The 25,824-nt window shown below is 28.1% G+C and overlaps 1 protein-coding gene and 1 long non-coding RNA gene across 3 annotated transcripts in view; one reads left to right on the forward strand and one right to left on the reverse strand.

The window, feature by feature from the left end:
• The window catches only part of LOC142323966 (SEC14-like protein 2), a 195,432-nt gene that overhangs the window by 49,851 nt on the left and 119,757 nt on the right, over positions 1 to 25,824 (forward strand). The gene's annotated exons all lie outside the window — the stretch shown is intronic.
• LOC142323969 (uncharacterized) overlaps positions 24,721 to 25,824 on the reverse strand; it is an 87,446-nt gene continuing 86,342 nt past the window's right edge. Inside the window, exon 3 of the long non-coding RNA XR_012756185.1 lies at positions 24,721 to 24,924. This is a non-coding gene — a long non-coding RNA (uncharacterized LOC142323969). The remainder of the gene's footprint in view (positions 24,925 to 25,824) is intronic.

Here is a 25,824-nt window from a genome sequence, read left to right on the forward strand (position 1 = left end):
AATTCTTTTCCTCCCAATTTCATCGGTTATATTTTTGATAAAAGTTGTACAGTTCAACATTTGATCTTATCACGTAATTTTCATCTTCTTTAATAATTGAACCCGATATTTTCCTTAGAATTCTTAATTTTCTTTTCTAGACCTTCCATTGTACCCCTTTACATCATACAAAGTAATGTTTCTGAGCTAAAAAAATCTTCTGGTTTTACAACTCCGTTATAGTGTCTTAATTTAATATTTTTAGATAAACATTTTTTATAGTATAAGCTGTTTATATTTTTATAATATTATTGTTTCGTTCTTGAACAAAACGATTATAGGGCACGCATTAAAAAAAATATATCATTTTTATTGGAAGAAATTGTTAATTGACCAGATGATGTTGTGAAACCGAAGTGATTGAGAAAAAATTATAATATAATATAAATTTAGAAGATGAATTGTGTCTGTTTTTTTTAATTGAAATTATAAATCTACTTTAAAGTTTTTTTTTTCAATAAAAATTATCTGGAAACTTTACTATATATACCAAGAGCAGCACGTACATTTTGTGGCAAAACAATAGACAAATCGAAATTATTATTTTTTTTTATTTATATACTTTACAGCTCGTAAAAACACATTTTCGAGTATTTAGAAATTTTGAACCGTTATGAAATCAGGTGATTAAAGTGCTCTAAATTAATATAGACGCTTTATACCTTAGACGTAAGTTTAGGATATGTACGCGTTCCTGCGTGCACACACATACATTCTTTAAAGTAAAATGCATTCTATTAAAAAAAAAAAAAAACCAGTAAATGTGCGACATTAATAATATCATTTATGCAGTTGACCTTGCTTGATAAACTATAAACTGGCCTACATAAATACGTTTATCTAAACAAATTTATAATAAAATAAACAAAACATTTTATAACCTCTAAAACTATACATGCACCATTTTCATTGTCTATTCAGGAGAATCAGTAAAATGAACCGGTAGATTACATAACAATAAATAGTGGGAAACAACAATAACTTTATCAGTAATGAAATAATAAATCCAATTTTGTTTTGTGGCACAATTTATTCCGTGTATTTCTCCTTGAAATCAACTTAAAATTGGCTATTATTTTTTAAATAATTTGATTTCTTGTATAAAATAAAAAGCATTATAAACTAAATTTTATTGTATTAAACCATAAAAGGTCAGAATTAAAATTAACTAAATAATAATATTTCAAATTTAATAATAAATAATTATTGATAATTAATAATATCAATAATTAAATAATTATTGATTTAATTATATGTTTATTTTAAAAAGATAATAATTAAAAAAATTCTGATGTGGACACCACATGACTTCCTTGTACGCCTATTAAATTACATATTATGTTTTTATATATTTATATTCTTTATTACATAATTTTTTCATTTTTTTTCTTTGTTATTATTGAATTATTATTTATTGTAAAACTTTTTTTACAATGAGAGGTTAATAATTATTAATAAATCAATATATTTAAATTAAAAAAAAAGAAATGAAGTTGGATTCTCGCCAATGTGTCTTCTTCTTATAAGATCCAAATATTTCATTAATTAAAATTCTCTTTGGCTATAACTCTGAAACCATATGAAAAAAATTAGCAGTTATGATATAGCATTGAAAAGCCCTCAATGAGGGCTTATTACTGCAGTTAAAAATGTTTTGGATTTTGGGCTTTTTTTGACACTTTTGGTACAGTCGATTGCAATCAAAAGGGGAGGTGCACAATTAGTTGTTACAACAGTCCTAAATCCAAAATTTCAACATTCTACGGCTAATCGTTTTTGAGTTATGCGAGATACATACGTACGTACAGACGTCACGCCGAAACTAGTCAAAATGGATACAGAGATGGTCAAAATGGTCATTTCCGTTGAAATCTGAAAATCGAAATCTTTCACGGTTACAATACTTCAGTGTTTTAGACGTAATATTTTGTTAAATCTAAAATAAATTCTTATAAAATAATATTTACCGGTCGTATTATTTATGTAATTTTGTAATAATGTTCTAAATTATTATTTTTTTAAATTTATGTAAATTTTTAGTTGAAAGTGATTCAATGACCAAAAAACTATAAAACAATTAACTATTTAAAGATTATAAGTAATTTTAATTATACTACATTTTCCCATTTTCAAAAGAAAATAATTAAATTGTTAGCTGAAAGAGAAATAACTATGTTAGTTAAAAACACTGTAAACGATGAAACATAGCTAACTGAAACTTTTTCCTGAACTTATATATTTTTTCTATAGTGTAAAATTTTATAAGGTAAATGAAAATATGAGACGTTCTTGATCGGAATTAATTAATTATAATATACTTTAGAGTTATTAAAGAAGTTAATGACTTTTTTTAATTTTCCCTCTGAAACTTTTGTTTACTTTGTGTTGATTATATTTTGAAGTGGCCCGTGAATAAAAGGAACCAGTCGTTTATGGCTTATCGCAAGCCAAGAACAAATCGTTTTAATTTAGAGTAAATTCTCAATAATCTTACGGGACTACAAAAGAAATTTTACGAAATCTTATCCATTTACAAATATAATGATTATAGAATAGTTTTCACTATACAAGATACATACCGCAAATTTGATTATTTTTAACTACTTTTTACCTTTATAAAAAAATTTAGATTATTTTATACACAAGTTCCCAAATATTTGGAGAAATCAAGAAAATATGAAATTCAAATACCTAGGCGAAATCATTCAACCAAATGGATTAGATAAGAAAATAAAGTAAGAATCAGAAAAATGCGGAAAGCATTGTGACAAAGAGTGTATACAAAAAAAAAGAATGTCTAAGACCGATAAGATTAGGGGACTATTCCACAGAAATCCAACCTGGAGTTCTGTATGGTGCAGAATGCATAATACTAAATAAGGAAGAAGTAGACAAAATAGAAATTAGCAAGAAAAAAAATACTTGGACCAAAGAAAACGGATGACGGTTGGAAAATACCGAAAAATAATAAAGTCTACCTTAAAACGGACAGACGAAACAGATTTGACGCCGTACAAAAATGAATCATTAGTTAGCCTTTTATGGACATTTAACAAGTATGAGCTCTAACAGATTGATAAAGAGGATTTCTTATAGATGTATTGTTGACAAAACTAGCGTAAGATGGTTCAAACAAATCAAAGAAGATCTCAGACTTGTAGATATTGTCGCGTGTTCGCGGTTCGACAAAGATATTAAGGGAATATCAAACGTAAAAATATCTTATAAATGCAGTTTATAAGATTTTCTATAATTTCTAAAAATATAGAAAATAAAATAAATAATAAAAATAAAAATTACAATAATAATAATAGTAGTAATAATAGTCAATAATAATACATATATGACATACAAAATAGTAATTAAGATTATTCAAGATAATTCAAAATAAGGACAAGATTTGTTTAAAGACAGTTAAATTATAAAAATCAAAATACAGTCAAATTTAGTAAAAATGTTATAATGACCGCTAGAACCTGATATTGCGTTAACAACAAGGTAACACTAGAAAACACTTAAGTACATACAATTCAACTTTCTGCAAATATTATTACTTTTCTGTTTACAATAGAACTACCCTACACTTAATGAATGAGTAGAATACTGTCAGTTTCACTACTGCTTGCAAATTACTCACCTAACAACTTCCTGCATTCACCCACTGTCCACGCTGGAATGCTCATGACCTACTCTTTACTGATTGTTAGTACTGCTTGCTGATATCGCCGTCACCGCAACCGCGTCGAACTCGGGCTTGTGAAATTACTCTGTTTTCGCTTGTTATCACGACTACGCCGAACACGGCCTCGCAGAACTACTGACTATTCTCCGCTGGTCCCTGGCAGTACTTATATTCCCTGGCCTATAGAACCAGTACTCGTATCATCCCTTTAATTGTTGAAGCGTAATAATTTTCATTTTCCACGCCCTTACGTTTTTCTATAAATTCTTATTCCGGTTCGGTAACTCTTGTGGTCAAACAACAGCCAGGAGGTGCCATTGTTTGTATTACAGAGAACAGATTGTTAAACAGACCTATTAGTCTGAGAAAAGAATCCCTTTTAGTTCCTTCTGGATTCTTCTTTTCATTATTATTTTCTCTTTCATATGAGCTCTAACAGACGACCAAGAAGACTTTTGGTCAGAAAACTGGAAGAAATCCGTTACACTGGTCCGTTATAACGGTTCTTTTACAATATAAAACATACAGATGTATAGAACAGAAACATATTCAGAAAATAGTACAAGACTATGCAGGGATCCAGAAAAGAAACAGAATGTAATAATAAGAAATGATCAGAGAGAGAGAACACAGCTTGAAAATGAAGGATAATTGGAAGAATAGTAGACCGACCAAAGATTAACTATTAAACTTATCCGCAGACGATCCAAAAAGAACCATTCGGATTTTCTATTAGATATCTTATTTGTAAGAAAGCAAAAATCATTGTATCTTAATGCACTTCACTAATAAACAGCGTTATGCAATTGCCGCATCATCAATTATTTATACGCTAAAAACATTAAGAAGAAAAAAATACAATTATATAGAAACTGAATTTTAGATTAAATGGTTCGTAAATAATAAAAAATATAACGTGTGTGTTGTACTCTAATAACTTCTGAACATAACGAGAAATTTATGACTAAGCAAACTCATTAAATATGTAATGTAAAAATAAAATAATAGATAAAACACAATTTAAATAGGATGTACAATTTAAAATTTCACTTCTCTTACGTAAGAACTTCGCACTACAATTTAGAATATCAGTCGTGGTTGTTAGTTTTATATTTATGTAATATTTTACTTTATAGAATGCTTATAATATTGCAATAACATTTTACTGATGAATTATTTTACCATCTGTTAAAACTAAAAAATTTACGTATTGTATGTTAAATAGAAATAAACTTGTGATAAAACATTATAAAGCTGTTAAAAGTCAATCTACTTGTTAAACATTATCCGCATCCGCATCTTATTTGTCTCTAATCCTTATTATCTAATACTTATGATCTAAGAATAGTAAAAAGGTATAGCAATATAAACAATACCCGGAAAAGTATTTCAGTTAATTAAGAGCCTAAAATCAAGAAAATGAAATGTATTAAAAGGAATCAAATTTCAATTTTTATCCATTGGTTATTATGAATTTTTTAACGTATATCGATCCAGAGAGCAAAGTCTTTCGTAATTTAATTAAAGATCTTCAATTGCAGTTGTCTTCTTTTTACCAGCCTTTCGAAGAAAAGTACGGTATTACTTCCGGTCGGTTTGAGGTATGAAATGTACGAAAATACCATTCACTAAAACTGAGGTTTCCTTATATATTTACGTACAGATTATATCACGAAGTTCTCCCGGAACATTCATAACCTATTCTACTCGTGTAAATAATGGAAAAAAGTTAATATAAACATATGTTCTTAAATGCTTCGTTAGCGAGTTACGGCTAGTCAAAAATTTCGCTTGGATTTCACCTAACCTGTTGGAAATGAGGCCGTACTACATTTTTAGAAAGTTAATTAAGGTGCAGTATTTGTGATTTCTTGTGGTTTTAGGCCCGAAAAATCGAATAAAATAGGTCCCAGAACCGTATCTGCTTTTTTGAGAAATCTGGAGTGAGATCCAATAAATTGGGGTAAAAACCCTGATTTTATGTTTGACGTAAGATAAGTTTGTTAGATGGTCAATAAGCCCGTAAAACTTTTAAATTAGACTTGTAGAGAATTTAATTTTGAAAAAAATGGTGTAAGATATGCCGAACAAAACAAAGAAAATCTAGAAAAATTCGAATTTTATTTAGAAATATTTAAATATTTTATCACTACATTTGTCAGAAAAGTACTTATTTAATGTAAACATAAACCAAATTCTTTTTTTGGTGATGTTAAAAATTTGTAAAAACAAAATTTACTGTTAAAAATTGCTGGTAAAAATTTTTTAAAAAGCTGGAAATTACCCAACAATTGTAAAATAAAAATTACCTTGATAATAATTTTTTTTATTAATGACAGAAATATAATAAATTATTTGAAAAATTGTTTTTTCAAAGTTTGCAATAAAATACCAACAGCTGATCAACAATGCGCAATACTGTATTAGTGTTTATCATTCTGTAAGGTACATTAAGTATATCGGGTACTGGAACTATGCGGTCGTTAGTAAGGTTTTCTGTGAATTTTAGTTTGAACGTGTTCGGTTTGCCGTTGAAGTAATGCCGTACTTTTACAACAGAGGAATATGCTGATGCAGTATTCATTTTGGGTGTGTGTAATGGTAATGGTACAGGTACTGCAGTAGAATATGAAATATGTTTTCCTAATCGCAGGATTCCAGATCCCGAAACAATTAGCGTGACTTTCGAACAATTACTGTACCTGAGATTTGTTATTCTGTTACCATTTATCATTTTATGCATTTTATTTTTTTTGTTTTACTACATTAAGAATAGTTTTTATTAGGCACAGAATAATACGATTTTCTGTCTATTTTTTGCCTGTTTTGATTCAATAAAAGACTTATTTTTAAAAGTTTTTATTTACTTTTTATTGGCTGTATTTACATTTATTTTCTCAGAATTAAATTCTCTAAAGGTTTTGTTACTAAATCATTCGCATTTATTAGTCATACAACAAAGCTATTGTGTACTACAAACCCAAAAAAAAAACTTCTTTTTCGACACCGAATTTTGTGTTTTACGTCAGATATCTTAAAAACTACTGGAATTACAGTAGTTACTATTTCCCAGCCCAAATTACATAAGAAACCATCAACTTTACTCTTTAATTTGGGTCCCAAAAATTACAGTTCTTTTTATTACAAGAGCTGAAATCCGGGCTAAATCTTTCGCTAGCCGTAACTCGAGAACAAAGCGTTTCCAGACCTACGTTTATATGAACCTTCTTCATTATTTTCACTATTCGAACATATCCTAAAAGTTTCTCCCTTTCTTCGTGAGACACTCTGTGCAGGCCTAAATGTAAATTTACCGGCCTGTAAATTTTGCAGCCCGAAAATTCCTAAACTACTAAATTAGTTCCATCGAAATTTACATATGCTTAGTAGTATCTGAAGTTGTGCTTGTGAAAATTTTATGAAGATTGGTTAAGACAACCTCAATTTCAGGTTGTATTGACTGTGTAGCGGTGTTGTTTTCGTACGTGCTTATGCGTCAGTCACAGTGAAGATTGAGTGGAAACTTGATGGTTGTATGTAGGTCTACTCGTTAATCGAACGTATGTAGTGCGTTGTAGTCTTAAGATCAGGGCGATTCTGACTGCGAATAGTTAGAGCGTCGGAAACGATAATTCGGTCATCTTGAGCAGAACTGCGCGAGAGATTTTAAAAATTAAATCGTTAAGTGCAACACCTTTATAAATAATGTATGATGAATAATTATTATTAAAAACAGAAAGCGTGATTAAAATTAAAATAGAAAATATGTAATTAATCTATGAAACAGAAACAAGGAAAAGCACGATAAAATATTGTAATAAAAATATTAATTATTAATTCGTCATATAGAGAGCGTTGAACGTCATTTATTTGAAATTCTATTAATCTTGCTGTCGGTTATTAAAATCTAAAAAGAAATAACAATAGTGAAAGATGGCAAATGGTAAATTATTATCCATAAAATGCTGAATCACTATAAAAAATTAACTTATGTTATTTTAGTTCATAGAAAAGTATTACTGTCAATAGAGGAAGATATATTGGCTTAATAGCGAGTGCTGCTATGAGCACATGTTAGTACCAAGGAAAAAATAGGCCTAACATTAATATTAAATACGGAAATACAAAATATACTTATTCATATATAACCGTTATTAAAATACATTATGCAATTATTATTATTATTACTACTACTACTACAAGCGAATTATTTTTGATTTTATTTACTTTATTATTATGACAAATAAAAAACTATAATGGGGCTATGTTGAAATCTTCCCTTCTAAAAAAAAGTTCACTACGACGATGTTAAACTTGTTAGAACTTTCATGAAATCTAAAATATTTTATCACTTCCTTATTGATAAAATTTAAAATTCATATTATTACCTTTACGATTTTACATATTTAATTTTTTAAACAATGAAAACAAAATTTATAAATATTAAAGAAAAATCAATCTTTCGTTTAGGATTCTGTCAATATGTAATTAAGAACATCGTAATAGAATTATTGGGCCGACCTCCGTGGTCGAGTAGGTAGCGTCTCGGCATTTTGTGTGGAGATCCCGGGTTCGAATCCCGGTCAGGCATGGTATCTTTAACAAAATGGGGTTTAACAGAATTATTGGGCTTTTTATTAAAAAATTATAAATTAATCCTTCAGCCTTTTGATAAACCTTGCAAATTAAAATAATTTTAATAATGCCTTATTTAGTAAAACCAATACAAAATAATAATTGTATTATTCTAGTTTTAAATGATATATTGTAAACTTATAACCCTGCACTATTTTTGTAGGTGATGTTTTTTTTTTAGAATTTTCTTTGAATTCTTCAAAAATTAAAATTTACTGTAGCATTTTTTTACTATATAATCGTGCGGTCGTCTACCACGGACGTTGAACTTTGGTTTCCCCTTTCCAGCTCTCTTTTTTTTTTATATGATTCCTCGTTTTATAAATTTCCACCACCCAAATAGTTTAATTTTCTTCAAATCGCAGGCTAATGGGAGAAGATGAAAACATTTTTTTTTCGTAATTTTTTTCGGATGACAATTTTTTAATATACACATTAACAAAAAAAAATTATTTAAAAATACTTTTGCAAATTGGTTTTATTAAAATTATATATCTGCGTTGTAATAACTTCAGAAGCGTTATAAAAACGGGTTCAAGACTACGGCTGAGGCATACCATGAAACAAAATAAGCATGCATATATGAGTTTTATAAAGTAGAAACTCGTAAATATTTTCAGAAATTGGTCAAATGCCCAATTTCAAATTGCTGTAATTTTGAAAAAAATTATTACTTTCTTATTCATTTTGAGTTAACATTTTGTATATTTTTATATTTATTTTGTATTTAAAAGGTCTGTTAATTCTTTTTTTTAAATACATAACATTTCAATCGGTGAAGTCAAATTATTATCTCAAAATTATTAATCTTTTTCTAAAGAAAAAAAAAAAATAAAAATCCATTTTATTTTAAAAAATAAAAATAAAAAATTTGAATAACGAAAGGTGGTATTTTGAATATTTGACTTTTAAAATTTAAATATTAATATATACATATTCAAAAATATCTTTAATTTTATATTTATCTATATATAATAATAATATTACAATAAAATACAAATTACACGTCAAGGTTTACAGTAGTAGTATTCCTCTTGTCTTTTATTTGATTTTTGGGCCAAGCAATTATTTATATTTCCTGTCTTTGACCTTTGGTCTTACGCTTCGATACAACAGCAGCGTTGAAATGCTTCAGAGATTTCAGTAAAAAATCTAACTAGCCATAAACCTAACATCATAAACGTAAAGATACAAATTCTTACATGATTCACGAAGGAATTAAACACTTTCGCCCCCCAGACGAAAAAAACTTAGAAGATTCGAAAATACAGAGGTTGTAAATATTTTTCACAACCATATACCACCTAAAAGGTTAACAACCATTTTCTGTGGTCTTGTTTTAACAGCTAACACAACCAAAATTCATAGGTAAGTACAGGGATTAGGTTAAATTTTATTAGGAGTAGAAGCCTAACTTTAGTGGGCACTTACTTGCTAATTTGGGTTTTTTTATAATAACCCCCCTCCAAATTTAAGGAGACCTTTTTTTAATGGTTTTAAAGGCGAAACACGGGGTGTCATCCCACTGACTCGCAATAAAGAAGCGGCTGTACCAAAAAGTGTATTAAAAGTGTTTTTAAATCTTTAAATTTAAGGAATTTCCTAACGTATTCCCGATAGTAAATTTTTTTAAGGAAAACGTAGCAGAAGAAAAAATTACATGAAATCCAATCCCCTTTTGAAAATAATATCCTTTCAATATATTCTCAACCTTTTATCCACATTTTTTTTTTAATTCAGTGGAATAAATCTCCTAATACGATAACCATAAAATTTTAACTGCTGGTTAAATCTTCCTATTATTGAGAACTAAATAATGTAGTAGTACAGAAGTCGAGAGGTACGTAAAGAATATTTTAATCAAATTTTTAGACTTAAAGACGTTAAAATGTAGAAAAATACAAACATCTGGGAAGTCGTTCATTTTTTTCGGCCATTAGTCGCCATACTTTTTACATTTATAGCCTGCTATGAATAACCAGAAAATTAAAAATTAAATTAGTATTACGACTGGGACTGTCGTTTGTAGAACAATATTTGTTTCCTTATAGATTACTTATCTGAAAAGAGAGAGCTACTTTTTTCAACTTTTATATGAGGTTATTAAACAAAAAATCAAAAAGAAAGAAAAAATACCAAGTTTTACCCTGATTATAGTTTTAATATAGAAAATGATTAGTCATTAATGCCATCTTCCTTTATTGAATAGTAACATTTTTTTTCTTTTCATTTGGATTACTCTGGATTCGAATCCCTTTCGCTCTGAGCATTTTTCACACGCTAGAAAATTGTTATTACCATAAACAATTTAAAAACAAAAATAAAACAACAAACTTAAAGAAACTGCCTTACAAAATAAAAAATAGCTTTCCAATTAAAGTTTTTTTTTTTTAATTGAAGTAAGGGCCAAATTAAAAACCAATGTGGACAACACATTACTTCCTTGTACGCCTGTTAATACATTTACACTTTTTTTTTAAAATTAAACGTACATAAAATTTTATTTCATTAAAAACTTTTTATCTTTTCATATTTTATTTTGTTATTATTGAATTATTATTCATCATTTTTTTTTTTTTACAATGAGAGGTTAATAATTATTAATAAATCAATATATTTAAATTAAAAAAAAGTCAAATAAAAGGAGATGAAGTCTGATTTCAATCGATGTGCCTTTCCCTTGTAAGATCCAAATATTTCATTAATTAAAATTTTATTTGACTATAAATCTAGAACCAATGAAAATAAGTACCACTTATGATATATATATCATTGAAAAGCTCTCAATGAGAGATTATTATTGCAGTTAAGAAAAAGGCATAAATCCAAATTCTTTTGGATTTTGGGCTTTTTTTGGACACTTTTGCTTCAGTAGATTGCAATAAAAAGGAGAGATGTACAACTACATGTTACAACAGTCCCAAATCCAGAATTTTAACATCCTACATCTAATCGTTTTTGAGTTCTGCGAGATACATATATGCATACATACGTACGTACGTCACCCTGAAACTAGTCAAAATGGACTTAGGGATGGTCAAAATGGATATTTCCGTTGAAATCTGGAAACCAAAATTTTTCGCGATCACAATATTTCGTTTACTTTGTACAAGGAAGTAAAAAGATTACTAACAATTCATTAACTGTTAATTTTGAGCGGATTTAAAAAAATTGAAATTTACAGATTTTTTTCCGAATGTTGTAATCTGTTCAACTAGCGAATAATAAGCAACCACGCTCATACCCAATGAGATGAGGATACAATAATTAGGAGCCTTCAAATCAACCTTCGGATAAATAACCAATAATTACTCGTATGTGTTTAAAAACCACCTGCAGGATATAATAAATTAATCTAATACTACGAAGGCCCTACAGTAGGAAACGTTTTAATTAATCACTTAATTTTTGTGAAATGTATAATTTTTATAAAAAATAATTTAAAAATGTATTTTTTTTCTAAATTACCCATTTAAAAATTAAACATTTTAAAAAAGCCGGTAAAGGGTTGTATAACTTTGACAGATTTTTATCTCCAGTCTGTCATATGGTTTTTAATATTAATGTCTTAATTATACAATATTAAAAATACAATTGAGAAAAATATCAAAACGTTCAGTAAAAATATTTGGATTTGATCTCACGCCTTTGATAAAATGACAGTTTTACTTTACAAATTAAGAAGTATGTAATGTAAAATTGAAAAAAAATCAAAATTTTTAGTAAAAGAATTTCGGTTCCGTTTGATCCCTTTGCTCTATATTTACCTCATACAACATATCTAATAAGTCCTAATTTGAAAAAACGGATAAAGTATCAGAAATTATAAAATATTTCAAAATGTTTAAATCGGATCCCTTTTTAAAAAGGTAGTTGTCACGTCGTCTACATTAATGCTAAATACAATTGGATTTTCAATCTTGAAAATGACAGTTAAGAAGATTGATATTTTAATTACTGTCCAATTCAACCCATTTGTTGTTTGGGGCTTAAAAGTTTATTTATTGCTGTAATTATTTACTTCAATAAGTTAGACCGATTAGGTGAAATGTTATTCAACAAGACTATAAAAAATTATAGTTTAATAAAAAAACAAAGTGATATCATAAAGCCCCCTTGCCCAATGGAGTCGAAAATCCGGCCAAAGCTGGGATATATATATATATGTATATAACCAAATTTCAACTTTTTTGGTCTGCATCTTTTCGATAGCAAAGACTGTTTAAAAAATAATGTTGAATATCTCTTCACGTCTAAATCCAATTGACGTAAAACACTGGAATTTTAAATAATTTAATAAATAAATATTTTCATCGTATTAAAGCTCAGTTTTCTACGGTAGTATACAAAAAATAAAAAATGGTGAAAATCCTTATCAATACCATAAGAACTTTAGAGCCAAATAACCAATATGTTAATTGTGTAGAACTTTTACAACCAATGATAGAACTTTTTTGACCAATTTTTGGGAAATTTATCTTGAACCAGTATAGAGAGATTAATCAAAATACAAGCCAACACTGTACTTACATGCATCTTCCGAAAAATTTGTTTTTTTTTTAGTTTTTTTGACTAAAGGGTCTTGATACTTCGACATTTACAAAAACCCTGATACGCAAACTTTTGGCCGATCGCTATACTTTCCATTTATAGCTATAGAGCTGTAGCAGCAGCAATACAGTTAAAGCCGGAAATTAAAAACTATAAAGAAATTTTTTTCTAAATTCCGAAAATTAATTATGAACAATTAAAGAAAACTTGATCATCTAGGATATGAAAAAATCTTTTATTGAGATAAATTTATTTATTTTTATTATAAATAAATAAAATACTATTAAATAAGTGGATACAAACATTTAAATTAATTCACGTTAAAAACAAGGATCACAATTAAATACTGTAATTTAACTATTCTAATTTTATTTCCTAATTAATTAGTTTAATAGTTAAAGAATTATTACCGGAACGTTACGTATTTTAAATTACTACCGTATTTATAAATGGGGCGAATTAAATATAACAGATATATATTTTTATTTAATTTTTATTCATGTTTTTTGTTTAAAGAATTATATAATCACAAAATAATATATAAACAAACAGTACGAAAACGCTCATAATTCGTTACACAAGAGTAAAAACAGGCTTCCTAGAGAAAAAAAAAATACAAATCGTATCACGTAAAATTATTGTTGAACTAGATTAGATTTAACATCTATTAATAACACTTCTGGCAGTCAGAGAATCGTTGATTCTTAAATGAATTTACATCCTGTTTTACTCTTCTTTTTTAATGCGTCGGAAGATTGCCCGGTTGCTCACCTAATGACATTCTCTTCTTTTCCTTACAGTTTTTCACATATCATATCTTTTTTCATAATTTTTTATAGGTTTAAATTTGTTAATTTCGGTGAATCTCTCTCTCTGCCTAGATCTCTTCCCTCAAAATAGCTTTCCATAGTTTTATTTTACTTCGATATGTCAGTACATCTCCAATCTATCTTTTTAATTTTTCCAAAAGTTTATTTTTCTCAGAATTTCATCACATCATTTTACAAATGTTGTTTAATAATTAAAGAAATAAATGGAGCAGCGGAAAAGCTCTTTATTATAAAAAACTGAAACTGTCCGATGTTTAAGTTAGCACCCATACTATAAAAAATATCAGTTGTCAAAAAGAATTTCCATTATTATAACTTTTTTGTTGTTTATTTATTAGTATCTGTTATCCCTTAAACATGTACCACAGAAGAACAGTATACTGTGGTAAAATTTTAATTTTCTGAAGATGTTTCTATAAAAATCTCCAACCACCTTCGGAAAGATTTGAAAAAAATGAGGTGTATTTTTGTTCGCGATAAATGACGTAAAATTTTATATAATAAAATATAATTCGATAAAACTAATATTTACGAAGCTATTAATGTCTAAAAAATGTTAACGGCCGCCACTTTTCAATTTTCAATCATATTTATCTTGTAGAAAGTGTTGTAATGTATACGTGTACAAATTTTATTAAAATATTTTAATCAGTTCTGTTCGTTTTCATTTACATTATGTTGTTCAAATACTGATTAAAATTGTTCTGTTTAAAATAATATCACTGTTCCGATCCAGTTTGTGTTTTGTTTCTAATTAAAGTTTTAATTAACATCTCAAATTTGTGTTTAATTTTAATAGACTTTATTTACATAAATTTTCTCAGAATTAAATTCTCGACAAGGTTAATTCAAATTTTTATTTGTTTATTGGAAAATTAACAGTTATTTTATTTTAAACCTAAAAAACTGTATTTTCCGACAAACCCTTTTCGTAATTTACCCCGATTTTCTTAAAACCTAAGTTTGATAGAGGCCTGGGAATACTTCTATTAGATTTATTACATCAAAGACCATAAGGAAGCACCCCTCGATTTGTACCCCAAGAATTTCAGTACGGTTTAATTTCACAGAGGAAGCGGAAAGCAAGGATAAATGTTTCGCGAGCCGAAACTCACCAACGAACCGTTTTCTGACCTATGTTTATATAACCTTTTTTTCTTATTTTTGACTATAATCACCTTCCGAGAAATTTCCGTGCAATTTGGAATCACCTGTATAATTTTCTTTAGCCCCATTGGAGTTAGACAAGAGTTACTCTCTAAATCTTTCAATTGTCATTTAAATAACTCATATTTATTTATCATCCTGATTACTGTTTATTTTCTTTAATATATTTTTTAAAGTAATAAAAAAAGTATATGTACAGTATATACAAGTATAATAAATTTGTTTTACTAATCTAATTCAAAGACGGAGTTACGGATGTAAAATAAAATAAAAATTAATGTTCTGACAATACTTGGACAAGACTTTCTCTTATACTAACATAAATTACATTGTAAATACGTAAACTGAATGAGAACAAGTTGTATATATATATATATATATATTAATGCAAAAAAAAAAAATGTAAACGATGTTACTGAACTTTCCCAGCTTTTTTTTGGAGATTTTAAAATTTAATCCTTAATCCAGTGATGAAGCTGAAAATTATTATTATTTATATTACAATCTTATTTTTTTATTAATTATAACTTTTATTACATATTTATTTTTATAATTGAAAAAAGTTTTAAAATTATAATCGACTACTCTTTAAATTTAATATCTTTTAAAAGTATCATCATCATCATCTGATGTCTGCTGGCGGCAGAACTATCTCAATTCATCCCTGTCCCAAGCCTTCGCCAACGTCCCCTTGGAGTTTTCAGTTTTCACCTCATCCATTAACTTCATCCTTCTTCTTCTTCTTCTCTTCTTTTTTTCTTATACTGACTTTTCCAATTCAGTTGTCCAAATATCATTTCCTGTAATCATATGCCCTATTCGTGTTCCATTTCTTTTGTGTACTTCCAACATAACTTCTCTTTCTTCGTTGATTTTATTCATTAATTCTTGATGACTCACTTCATCTGCATCTTACTTTCTCCATCGTTCTCCATACGCACCTCTCAAAAGCCTCAATCCAGTTTCTTTTCCCTTTCCCTCATCATCCACTTCCATTCAATATGACACATAGCATTTACCAGCCTCTTTCTTAACACCAGACTTTTTCTAGATGGTAATTTCTCTTTCTTACTGAAGGCCTCCTTTGCCATTTTATTCGTCCTTTTATTTCCATTGCGCTCTTCCAATCCTCTGTTCCCATAGTTCCCGAATATCTGTAATTTTTTACTTTTCCTATTTTTCCTTCATTTGTTATTACCGCTAAATCCTCTTTGTTTTTTTTTTTTACTTCCATTACTTAAAGGTTTTGCTGTATTTATCATTCCTTCCCCCAGGGTTGTTAACAATCTTTGAAGTGCACGTGTGTCATCAGCTTTAATTACCACATCATCATCAGTAAACCTTACGCATCTTATTTTTTACCCTCTTATACTTATTCCTTTTTCTTATTTTCTAATACATTCCTTAAAATTAAAGTACGGACTTACATATATATTTTTAATTAAAAGTCTTAAAAATCTTCCTGTTATATATAAAGATGAGGTACTAGTTGCATCGGTAAAAGACTGTACGTGTTCATTCTATCTTATACACTCCAATCTTATATCATACTCACCAATCTTATCTCATATTCGTACTTTTGGCTTTGTCCAAATGGTACTACGTTCAACTTCTATCAGACGGAAGGTCAATAGGATTTAAAAAAGGCACACAAAAAGAATATAATCAAATTAACTAGTCTATTAATATCTACTTTTATACAAAATTCTTCAAATATACAAAAACAAAAGAAAGTAATAGTCGCCACATTGTTTCATTGTACTTAAAATAAATAATACAGGATTAAGTATTGCAGTAACTCAAATGTATTTAATTTTTTTTAAATCTATAATATTTTTATGCGTATATAATATAAACTCCAATGAAAAAATACTCTTAGCAGCCCATTCCAAAAAACTTCAAATAAAAAAACTCTAGTCTTTATTTACCTCTAATATTTTTTCGGTATTAATTTTACGGTCTTGTTTTACAAAAAAAAATACTTGAATACAAGTTTCCAATTAACTGGCTAGACAAAGCATACTATATTTAAAGATTAGTGTAAGTAGATTTTAATGTATTTAAATTTACAAATAATAATAATAATAATGGTAGTAGTTATAAATAATAATTATAATTAGCAAGCTATGTGATTAGATTGAAGATAAAAAAAGTCATTTATATAACCAACATTTTTATGAAAGAAAATGAAAACAACCTCTAATACTTCAGAATAAATAAAATAAACAATGTATATTTACGTAACTGGAAAACCCAGAGAAAACCTGTTTCTTTTATTAACACTCAATTTATATATATAAGGACACACACACACAAAATAGAATTAAATTGTATCGTAGATCTAATTTTTTTTAAGTTTCACTGATTGACTAAACAATCAAATAAAAGTAGGAATAAAGAAATATAAAAGACAGATAATAAAACTTCTCTAAAATACAATAAAGCTATTTGAAAAAAAGACCAACTAAAAAATACAAAATAATGCTTTGCTAAAATTCATCTTTAAATTACGACTTTTAGTCAATGACAAAGTAAAAGGCTGACAACAAAGTTTTTATACTCTCCTGGCATCGGTTATTTATTCTTATATAATGGAAAAATAATTGTACATGAAAAAGATTATCTAAGATTTCTTTTTTGTGGAAGCTTTTTATGATGAAGTTTCATTGTAAAATTATTACAGTATGTTTAAATTAATCGTAAAAAGTATTTTTTATTTTTTTCTGTTCCCCATCACCAAAATTACTTTCATACATTCGAAGTCCGAACCAGATTAAAAACTATTATCAACAACCTACGTAATTGGCGCCTTAAATAAATTCGAAATTTAAAGAAAAATTGTAAAGTACAGTTTATTTTGTAATTTGTTTTTTTTATTCTCTTTTATTAATTTTGTAAAGGTTTATTTAAAAAAAAAAACATTTTTCTTAAAAATGTGGGTAGTGATTATTTAACTCTCCCTGTTCAAAAGTAGGGAAACCCGGATTCTACTCCGTACAAGAGATTAAATTCGGGGACTAGGTGGCTAGGCTGCAAACAAATTCGGCTGATAGCCTCCAATAAAGTGGTAATAACGCCAAAACACTCACTGTATCATCCGAATGGACTCATCGTAATTGGGGTAGCCTTTATGGTTTCGAGCAGCCAGAAAGTTACGTTTTGAAACCCGGGACGTAACATCACTGTCCTGGTCATTTCGTACTTCAACCTAATTATGGATGGCTTCTGCTTTTATCTCTACAGGCTAGACTTCGATACATACGGATGGGTCCTAGCTTTTTTTTCTGTTTAGCCTCCGGGAATCACAGTCAGGTATTCCTTCAGAGGATGAATGAGGATGATATGTATGAGTGTAAATGAAGTATAGTCTTATACAAGCTCAGGTCGACCATTCCTGAGATGTGTGGTTAATTGAAACCCAACCACCAAATAACACCGGTATCACGATCTAGTATTCAAATCCGTATAAAAGTAACTACTAACTGCGTTTACTAGGATTTGAACCTTAGAACTCTCGACTTCGAAATCAGCTGATTTGCGAAGACGCGTTCACCACTAGACCGACCCGGTAAGTCGAGTCGGCCGTGGCTGGAACCAGATAACATTACTTATCGCGCATCGATGAGACAGCTCCTACTTGCGCTATTTGAGTCGATCACCGGATTAGGATTTTTCGAACCAAAGTGTACTAGTGCGTTGAATGGTAAACAGTAATGCCGGCGGGTAATCAGTATTAAATCATATTCCGCGACTCAGAGAGCAAATGGATAATAAAACATCATTAAGCTGTCGAAGTCACAGCTAACGCTGCGAGGCCAGAAAAAATAGAGATCGCATTCAAACCTACGCAAGTATTGTGATGTTATAAGGACGAAATGGGCAGCATGTGACATGAGCCCTCTTTAGCTAGGTGCATGCTTTCTATAATTCGTCGTACTGTTATTGCACAGAGTGTCCACAAAATATGAGCTATTTTCAAGAAAAAGAGCAACCTCTGTTTTATATTATAAAAGCTTTGGGCAGATAAACGACGTAACTACTACTTAGTTAAAACTCGTTCGAACACAAACACACACACACACACACACACACACATCCTTATTTTCTAACCACTTTTCTTGAAGAACACATGAAAATATATTGAATATCAAAATGATAAGATAAATTTCAAGCAATAACAATTCAATGTTAGGTAGCGTTGACGATAAACAAACGCATTTTATTAAATTATTTACGAGCCTGTGTAACTTTTTGTTTAAAGAATTCTCCGCTGAAGTTATACCCAAAAAGCTCACTACAGGATCATCAGATAGAAAAATATTATTAAATTAATCGTAGTGCTTCCTCCAGAAAACAAAGAAAGAATAATCGAAAATGATGTATTTATTTGAAAAAACCTTTTTTTGAAATCGTATAGAAAGTAATCCAATAATGAAGCAATGAGTGCATATACACGTATTATACTTTTGGTTTTCAACTATTATACTATAATCTGAACTAGAGCAGGATTGTGTAAATCCTTTTACAATCTGTTAATATTTCATTAACATAAAACACTTCAACTTTAATTACATAAAATCGAGTTAATGTACACACACACTGACAGATTAAATTGAAGAAATCCAAATTTAAAACATCTATTGATCTACCAACTGTTCAAATTAATCCTAAACTTCAAATGAATTTGATATCAAGACAACTGACTTCCCCTAAAATTAAACCCTAACAGATTTATTTAGTCAAAAGTCAAACTTAAACATATGAAAAAAAAGTCGGTTCGTATTAAGTACATTTTGTTTTTAAAACTCTGTTAGAAGTACTAACTAATTAGTATAAACAGTTTGCTGCTTTTTATTTTATTAGTATTTAATCGGCAGCTAAATCAGGCGATCTCAGATACTATTCACGGTAAGGGTCTTAGAATGTTTTACTTTCCCAGAGAATGTAGCTAGAATAGCTATATTAAAAGGGAAAGTATGGTGGTCATATCAAAGATGGGGTATCGGGTGTTTTGCAAATCATTACGTTTTAGGGTCTAACTAGTTCATCTAGACCAAAAAAACGTACGTACATGTGCCGCACTGCTTTTGATCTTATACCTTAGGATTGACCTAACCGATTATCTTAAAATATAACTCAAATGTTTCTAAATATGAGGCATTGATTGTATTAATTTTTTTTTTCAAAATTAGTTTCAGGAGTGGAAGGATTTTAAAGAAAATAAAGCAAATTTTTTACCTACCATGCATATATATACAAATTGAAATTTGGATGCTTAGATCTTATTTTGGTAATCATGACTTGACCGATGTGAGCGGGAAAGTCATATAGTACTTTGGTAACTTTTTTTATCTAATTCTCGTTAAATGAATAGATAAAAAAATGGTACGAGTAAATGAATATTTTACGTTCTTATTATTAAAAATATATTTATTTGCTTAAAAAAAAAAGAAAAATGTAAAATAGATTTTTAGTAAGCAGATTATATAAAAAAAAAATTATTTAATTTTTCTAGTAAAACTATTCAAGAGTTAAATCACCGAAGAATAAGTCGCAATTTGACCATAAAGAACAATAATTTTTTTAAGTCAAAATATGAGCACGTCGATCTACCTACCTTCACTTTCAATATCTATTACGTAATCATCTGGGTGTGAACATATTGAACCACATCGAACATTAAATCAGTATTAGTTACAGACATGAACATAAAGAGTTAGAAAGTAGCAAACGCACACAGAACCAATAAAATATTAATAAAATATACTGCTTCTGTACGTCAAATATCTTTCAATAAATATATTAACTTAGAATATATAAATAGCTATAAATCTCCTCTGTTGTATATGGGAGAAATGTTTGTGTTTAAATTCATTATAAAATTTAATTTCATTATTTTAGTGTTTAATTTCATTATTTAAATAAATAACTAATGTTTGATATGTATTTTAGTCATCAAATTCAGGCAATAATAGTTATAATATCAAATTATCCCAGCAAACCTTAAGTATTTAAAAAGAATTGCAAAAAATACGATAGCAATTCAAACCAGTTATCAATGAAAAGTCTAGTAACATTTTCCGGAATGAATATTCTTATTATTATTATTATTATTATTATTATTACTCTTTTCTCAATTATTAATTAATTTCTAACAAAGTTATTTATTATTTCAAACCTCTACTTAACTCAGATTATTACATATTACATGTTTGTATAATATATTTGAGTATTATTGTTTGATTTAATGCAGTTGCTATTTATAAATTTTATGTGTATATATAATACACATCTGAGTAGTATATGCATATAATGTATATATAATTATAAAATTTAATATCTGTCATTATGATATACTTATTTTAATAATTCAATAATGTCATTACTGTATATTAGGGTTATATAAATCTTTAAGGGATTATTTTTATGTTTTAAATTCTTTTAGATTTCCAGATCAGCTGATTCTGAAGTCGAGAGTCCCAGCGTTCAAGTCTAGTAAAGCCAGTTACATTTACATGAATTTGAATACTAGATCGTGGATACCGGTGTTCTTTGGTGGTTGGGTTTCAATTAACCACAAATCTCAGGAATGGTCGAATTGAGACTGTACAAGACAATACTTCATTTACACTCATGCATATAATCATCATCCTCAATCATCCTCTGAAGTAATACCTGAACGGTAATTCCCGGAGGCTAAACAAAAAAAAAGTTCTCTTAGATCACGTGACATTATTTGGCGGTCGATCAAATCAGTACTCACATATTATGTAATCATATTTTATAATCAAATATGATATTGGTTCGTTTTCAGTATCTGTTATAATTAAAATTTTACACATTTTTTCTGATTTTAAATTTAAAAAGAAAATTTCAAATCTGTAGGTGGCGCAAATGAGTTTGTTATATTTTAATAAATCTCTATTGGGGTCCTACGTACGCTAAGTTAATACAATTTATTTTTCTCGTGTTTTGGCGATTTTATGACATGATTTTTCAACTATTAAAAAGCCATTTTAATACTATTTTCTCCGCCATTTTGAGGTGTTACACTTAATTTAGAAAATTTATAAATTTTATGCATTTTAGTAAATCTTATATTATTCCGTTTGAAACTACCTGATAGTTTACACCATTATTGCGTAATGATTATTACAAAATTTTAATTTTGGCGGACATTATGAGGTGAACTCGACGGCTGATCGTGGCCATTCGTGTATTTTTGTAATCCTCTTTTTAGGGCTAGGGATGAATTATAATGAAATTTTATTGTAATATTATTATTAAAAGTTAAACTGTGCCAAAAAGAGTTTGAAAAATTAAAAAAAATCGATATTTTTATACTTTTATGGGCTTCCCCAGTCCCAACATTACCTCCAAAGTATTTCTTTTTTTTTTTAGCCAACTGCACTACTACTATGCTTAGGAATATATTAAATATTCTTTTAAAAAAATATGCAATAAATAAAAGTATAACTTTTGTCGATTTCTGGAGAAGGAAAGAATTTGGGGGTAAATTTTTTTTAATGTTAAGATAAGCTTGTACGCATGTACTGTGCTTAATATAAAGTGGGATTATGTTTGAAAAACTCTGAGAAAATAAACCCCAAAGAAACTATCAACCCTACCCGTTGAAGATATCGACCTCAAACGTTTACAAACAAATTGCCTCATATACACTAATCTGTGCCAAATCTCATCAAAATCAGTTTCTCCAGTCAAAAGCTATTAATTAACCTTCAAACACGCCAGCACAGGGTACATACGAACATTTTTAACCCATTTAACCCATTTTTTAACCGATTACCGTACTTTCCTTCTCGCAGCATAGTTCTAGAGCTATGGTGCTAGTAAACTAATAACAATATCTAGTTTTAAGAAACCAGACAACAGAACCGTTTTCATAACTCAATACAGTACTTATATTTACGAAAAAGAGACTTATTATTGCTTCAGTTATAATAAAGTTCTGAACCATTTAAAAAAATCATTCCACAAATTTATTTAAAACACAACAAAGATTTTCTTTTACAGGAACAATAATGCTCAAGAGAATAAATTTTAAAATAACAGTGATTAAAATGAGATTATTGAATTTTCTTTTTGATCTGTCAGATCAACAGTGATTTGACATTCAATTTTTAATCTTATTTTTTGTTTTGTGTGTGTGTGTGTGTGTGCACGCGTGCGCGTGCGCTATTCAACATAAAATTCTCTTTAGCAGCCTATTCCGAAAAACTCCAAATAAAAACCTCTATTCTTTATTCACTTCTGTTGTTTCGCGATTAATTTTATGACCTTGTTTTAGAAAGAAAATACACTTGAATACATTCTTTATATATGAGTTTTTAATCTTAAAAACTCGTTCTGACTTTTTGAGGGAGCCTCAAGAGATGAGCTTACGGTTTAGACGGGAATTTACGTAAGCATAATAAATAGTGAAGACAAACTTATCTTGTACTCAATACTTTTAATAAAGACAAACTTCATTATTTAATGAAGAAAATCTTAGTGTTTTATTAATGCGCTTTCAAAACAAAACGGTACGGTTTTATATCGTTACAAACGAAACTAATTTGATCATCCCACGAGAAATTGTTGTCAAATAAAACATTAGTTATTCAGATATTTCGATTTATGAATAACAGGAATTTGACCGTTATCATTGATGGGAATTCTATCCAAGCGATTACGTCCACCTGAAAAGTATAATACACTGATTTTATCCATGTTTTTAGTTCGACGGTTACTGTCCAGTAAATAATTTTTTGAACTGCTATCGTACAATTTTCAATTCCTTTTAAACTGAAAATTAATCCAGGGATTTGAGCACATAAATATGAACGCAAAATAATTTACAATAACGTCTTCTGAAGTATGAATTATTTTGTAGTCATTTTTTTCTATTCATGCGTTTATTTTAATACTGTTGAATATGTTTATATTTTAATTAATTAATATTAACATTAGTTATATCTATTTTGTATGTTTAATACGAGTATATGTAATTATTTATAATTTATTTTATAATCACAGAATTTATAAAATATATTAATTATTATATTATGCACCGATCAGGATAAAAGATTTATTTATATGTTTAAATTATTATAAGAAGTGACACGACAGTTGGAATATAGTTAAGACATCGTAATTATTAGCATTCTACCCCTTATATCAGACTGACCAATACAAGTACACTACTAGACGCACTAAAAACATCGACATTTTTGTAAGGCCAATACATACCGATAGTCAGTTTTCCTCTACACGTTACTATGGAATTTTTAAATCCGATAATTAAATATTTAAAGATTTTTATGTCAAAATTTCTGTTTTCAATGCCCTTTAAAATTATCACTACCATATCTTTTCTAATTAAAGTTTTTGAGTAACCTAGTATGGGCGCTCCCGGAGTAATTGGACTGTGGTGGTTTCATACCGAAAAAATAAATAGTTTCGACATAGGAGTATTTGTTAAATTTAATTTTTCATGTTTAATAGCTGAAAAGTTTTTTAAGGATTGCCATTTAATAAATACCTTATATATATATATATTCGTTTTAGTACTATGATGCTCAATAAGTAATGTTATTAAGTAAAAAGTAGTTAATAAGTAAAAATAAATAACACCTAGTAAGTAAAAATCAGCCATTGTATTTTCGCTCTTAAAATAAACGAAACTCTTTAACAGAGAATAATAAATAATTCATAAATTAAAATATGTGAAATAGCATTAAGGGTATTTTTAGTGTACAATTATTAATACTTTGTTTGCAATTACTTTTATGAAAAAATTAATAAATACGGATTATATAGGTTAATGTAATTTCGTAACCTAAAAGTTTTTCAAGGTTAAACAATAAAAATAGAAGAATTTATGAGTGGATGATTATTAAAGTTATAATTAAACTTAATAGATTGGATTAATCCTTTCACTGGCCACTTTTTTCAACGTTGATTATTACTATATAGACTTCAGTAATAGTCCTTCATTTTCACCAAGCTTATTTGCCAATTCTAAAACACAAAAAATGTACATTAAATTTGCTTGTATTGCACTAGAGTGAAAATATTATAATAATAAGAAAGATTGATCAAACTGGAATAAATTATTAAAAAAAATATAAACGTTTAATCTGCCAATTGATCGATAGATTACTAATAAAACTTGATTTTTCACACAAAAAAAATCGATTAAAACAGTAATAATGAAATTAATTTTTTTTTTAAATTACCTTCTCTGTACAAATAAAGAGCTATGATTAAACTCTTTTAAAACAAGATTACTTTTAAATACCGTTTACAAAATTATTTAAAATTTAAACTTAGTTTTGCTTTCTCTGAGAGTGATAAAGTCCACTGTATAACCAGTACAATGTAGTAAACATTGATAACAACACAAACATAACATTAATTTTTACAAAACAACATTCATTTAACATTAACTTTTTCTTTAGTTTAAATATGTTTTGTATTTTTATTCTGTAATAATAAATGTTAAAAACAAAATTCATATTTGTATTTGATGATCTAATTCTATATTATATGAACGAAAACATAAGGGTTATAGCCAATCTGAGATGAAAGCTACAAATCTTTCCTAAAATTAGCATAGCCATTCTCAAGATTACAAGCAACTCATTCTATGTTTTCTAAGGAAAAAGAAGAATGAAGTAATTTCCCGCTTCCTTCTTTATTGTCAAATATACTGTTGCACATAGCCATGTCAAATCTATCAAAATAAAGGAGATATTTAAATCCTAAAGTGATGTCTTCACTCTGTTCGCTACATTTTACTGGTTATAAAGTGGAAGTTATTACTCTTAGACAAAGCAAAAATAAGTTAAAATTTTAAATAACTATTTTTGTATCGGTATTTAAACGCAATCTTGTTTTAGAATACTTTTATCATAGTTC

This window comes from Lycorma delicatula, chromosome 4 (genome assembly GCF_047948215.1).
Source record: "Lycorma delicatula isolate Av1 chromosome 4, ASM4794821v1, whole genome shotgun sequence".
Lineage (NCBI taxonomy): Eukaryota > Metazoa > Arthropoda > Insecta > Hemiptera > Fulgoridae > Lycorma > Lycorma delicatula.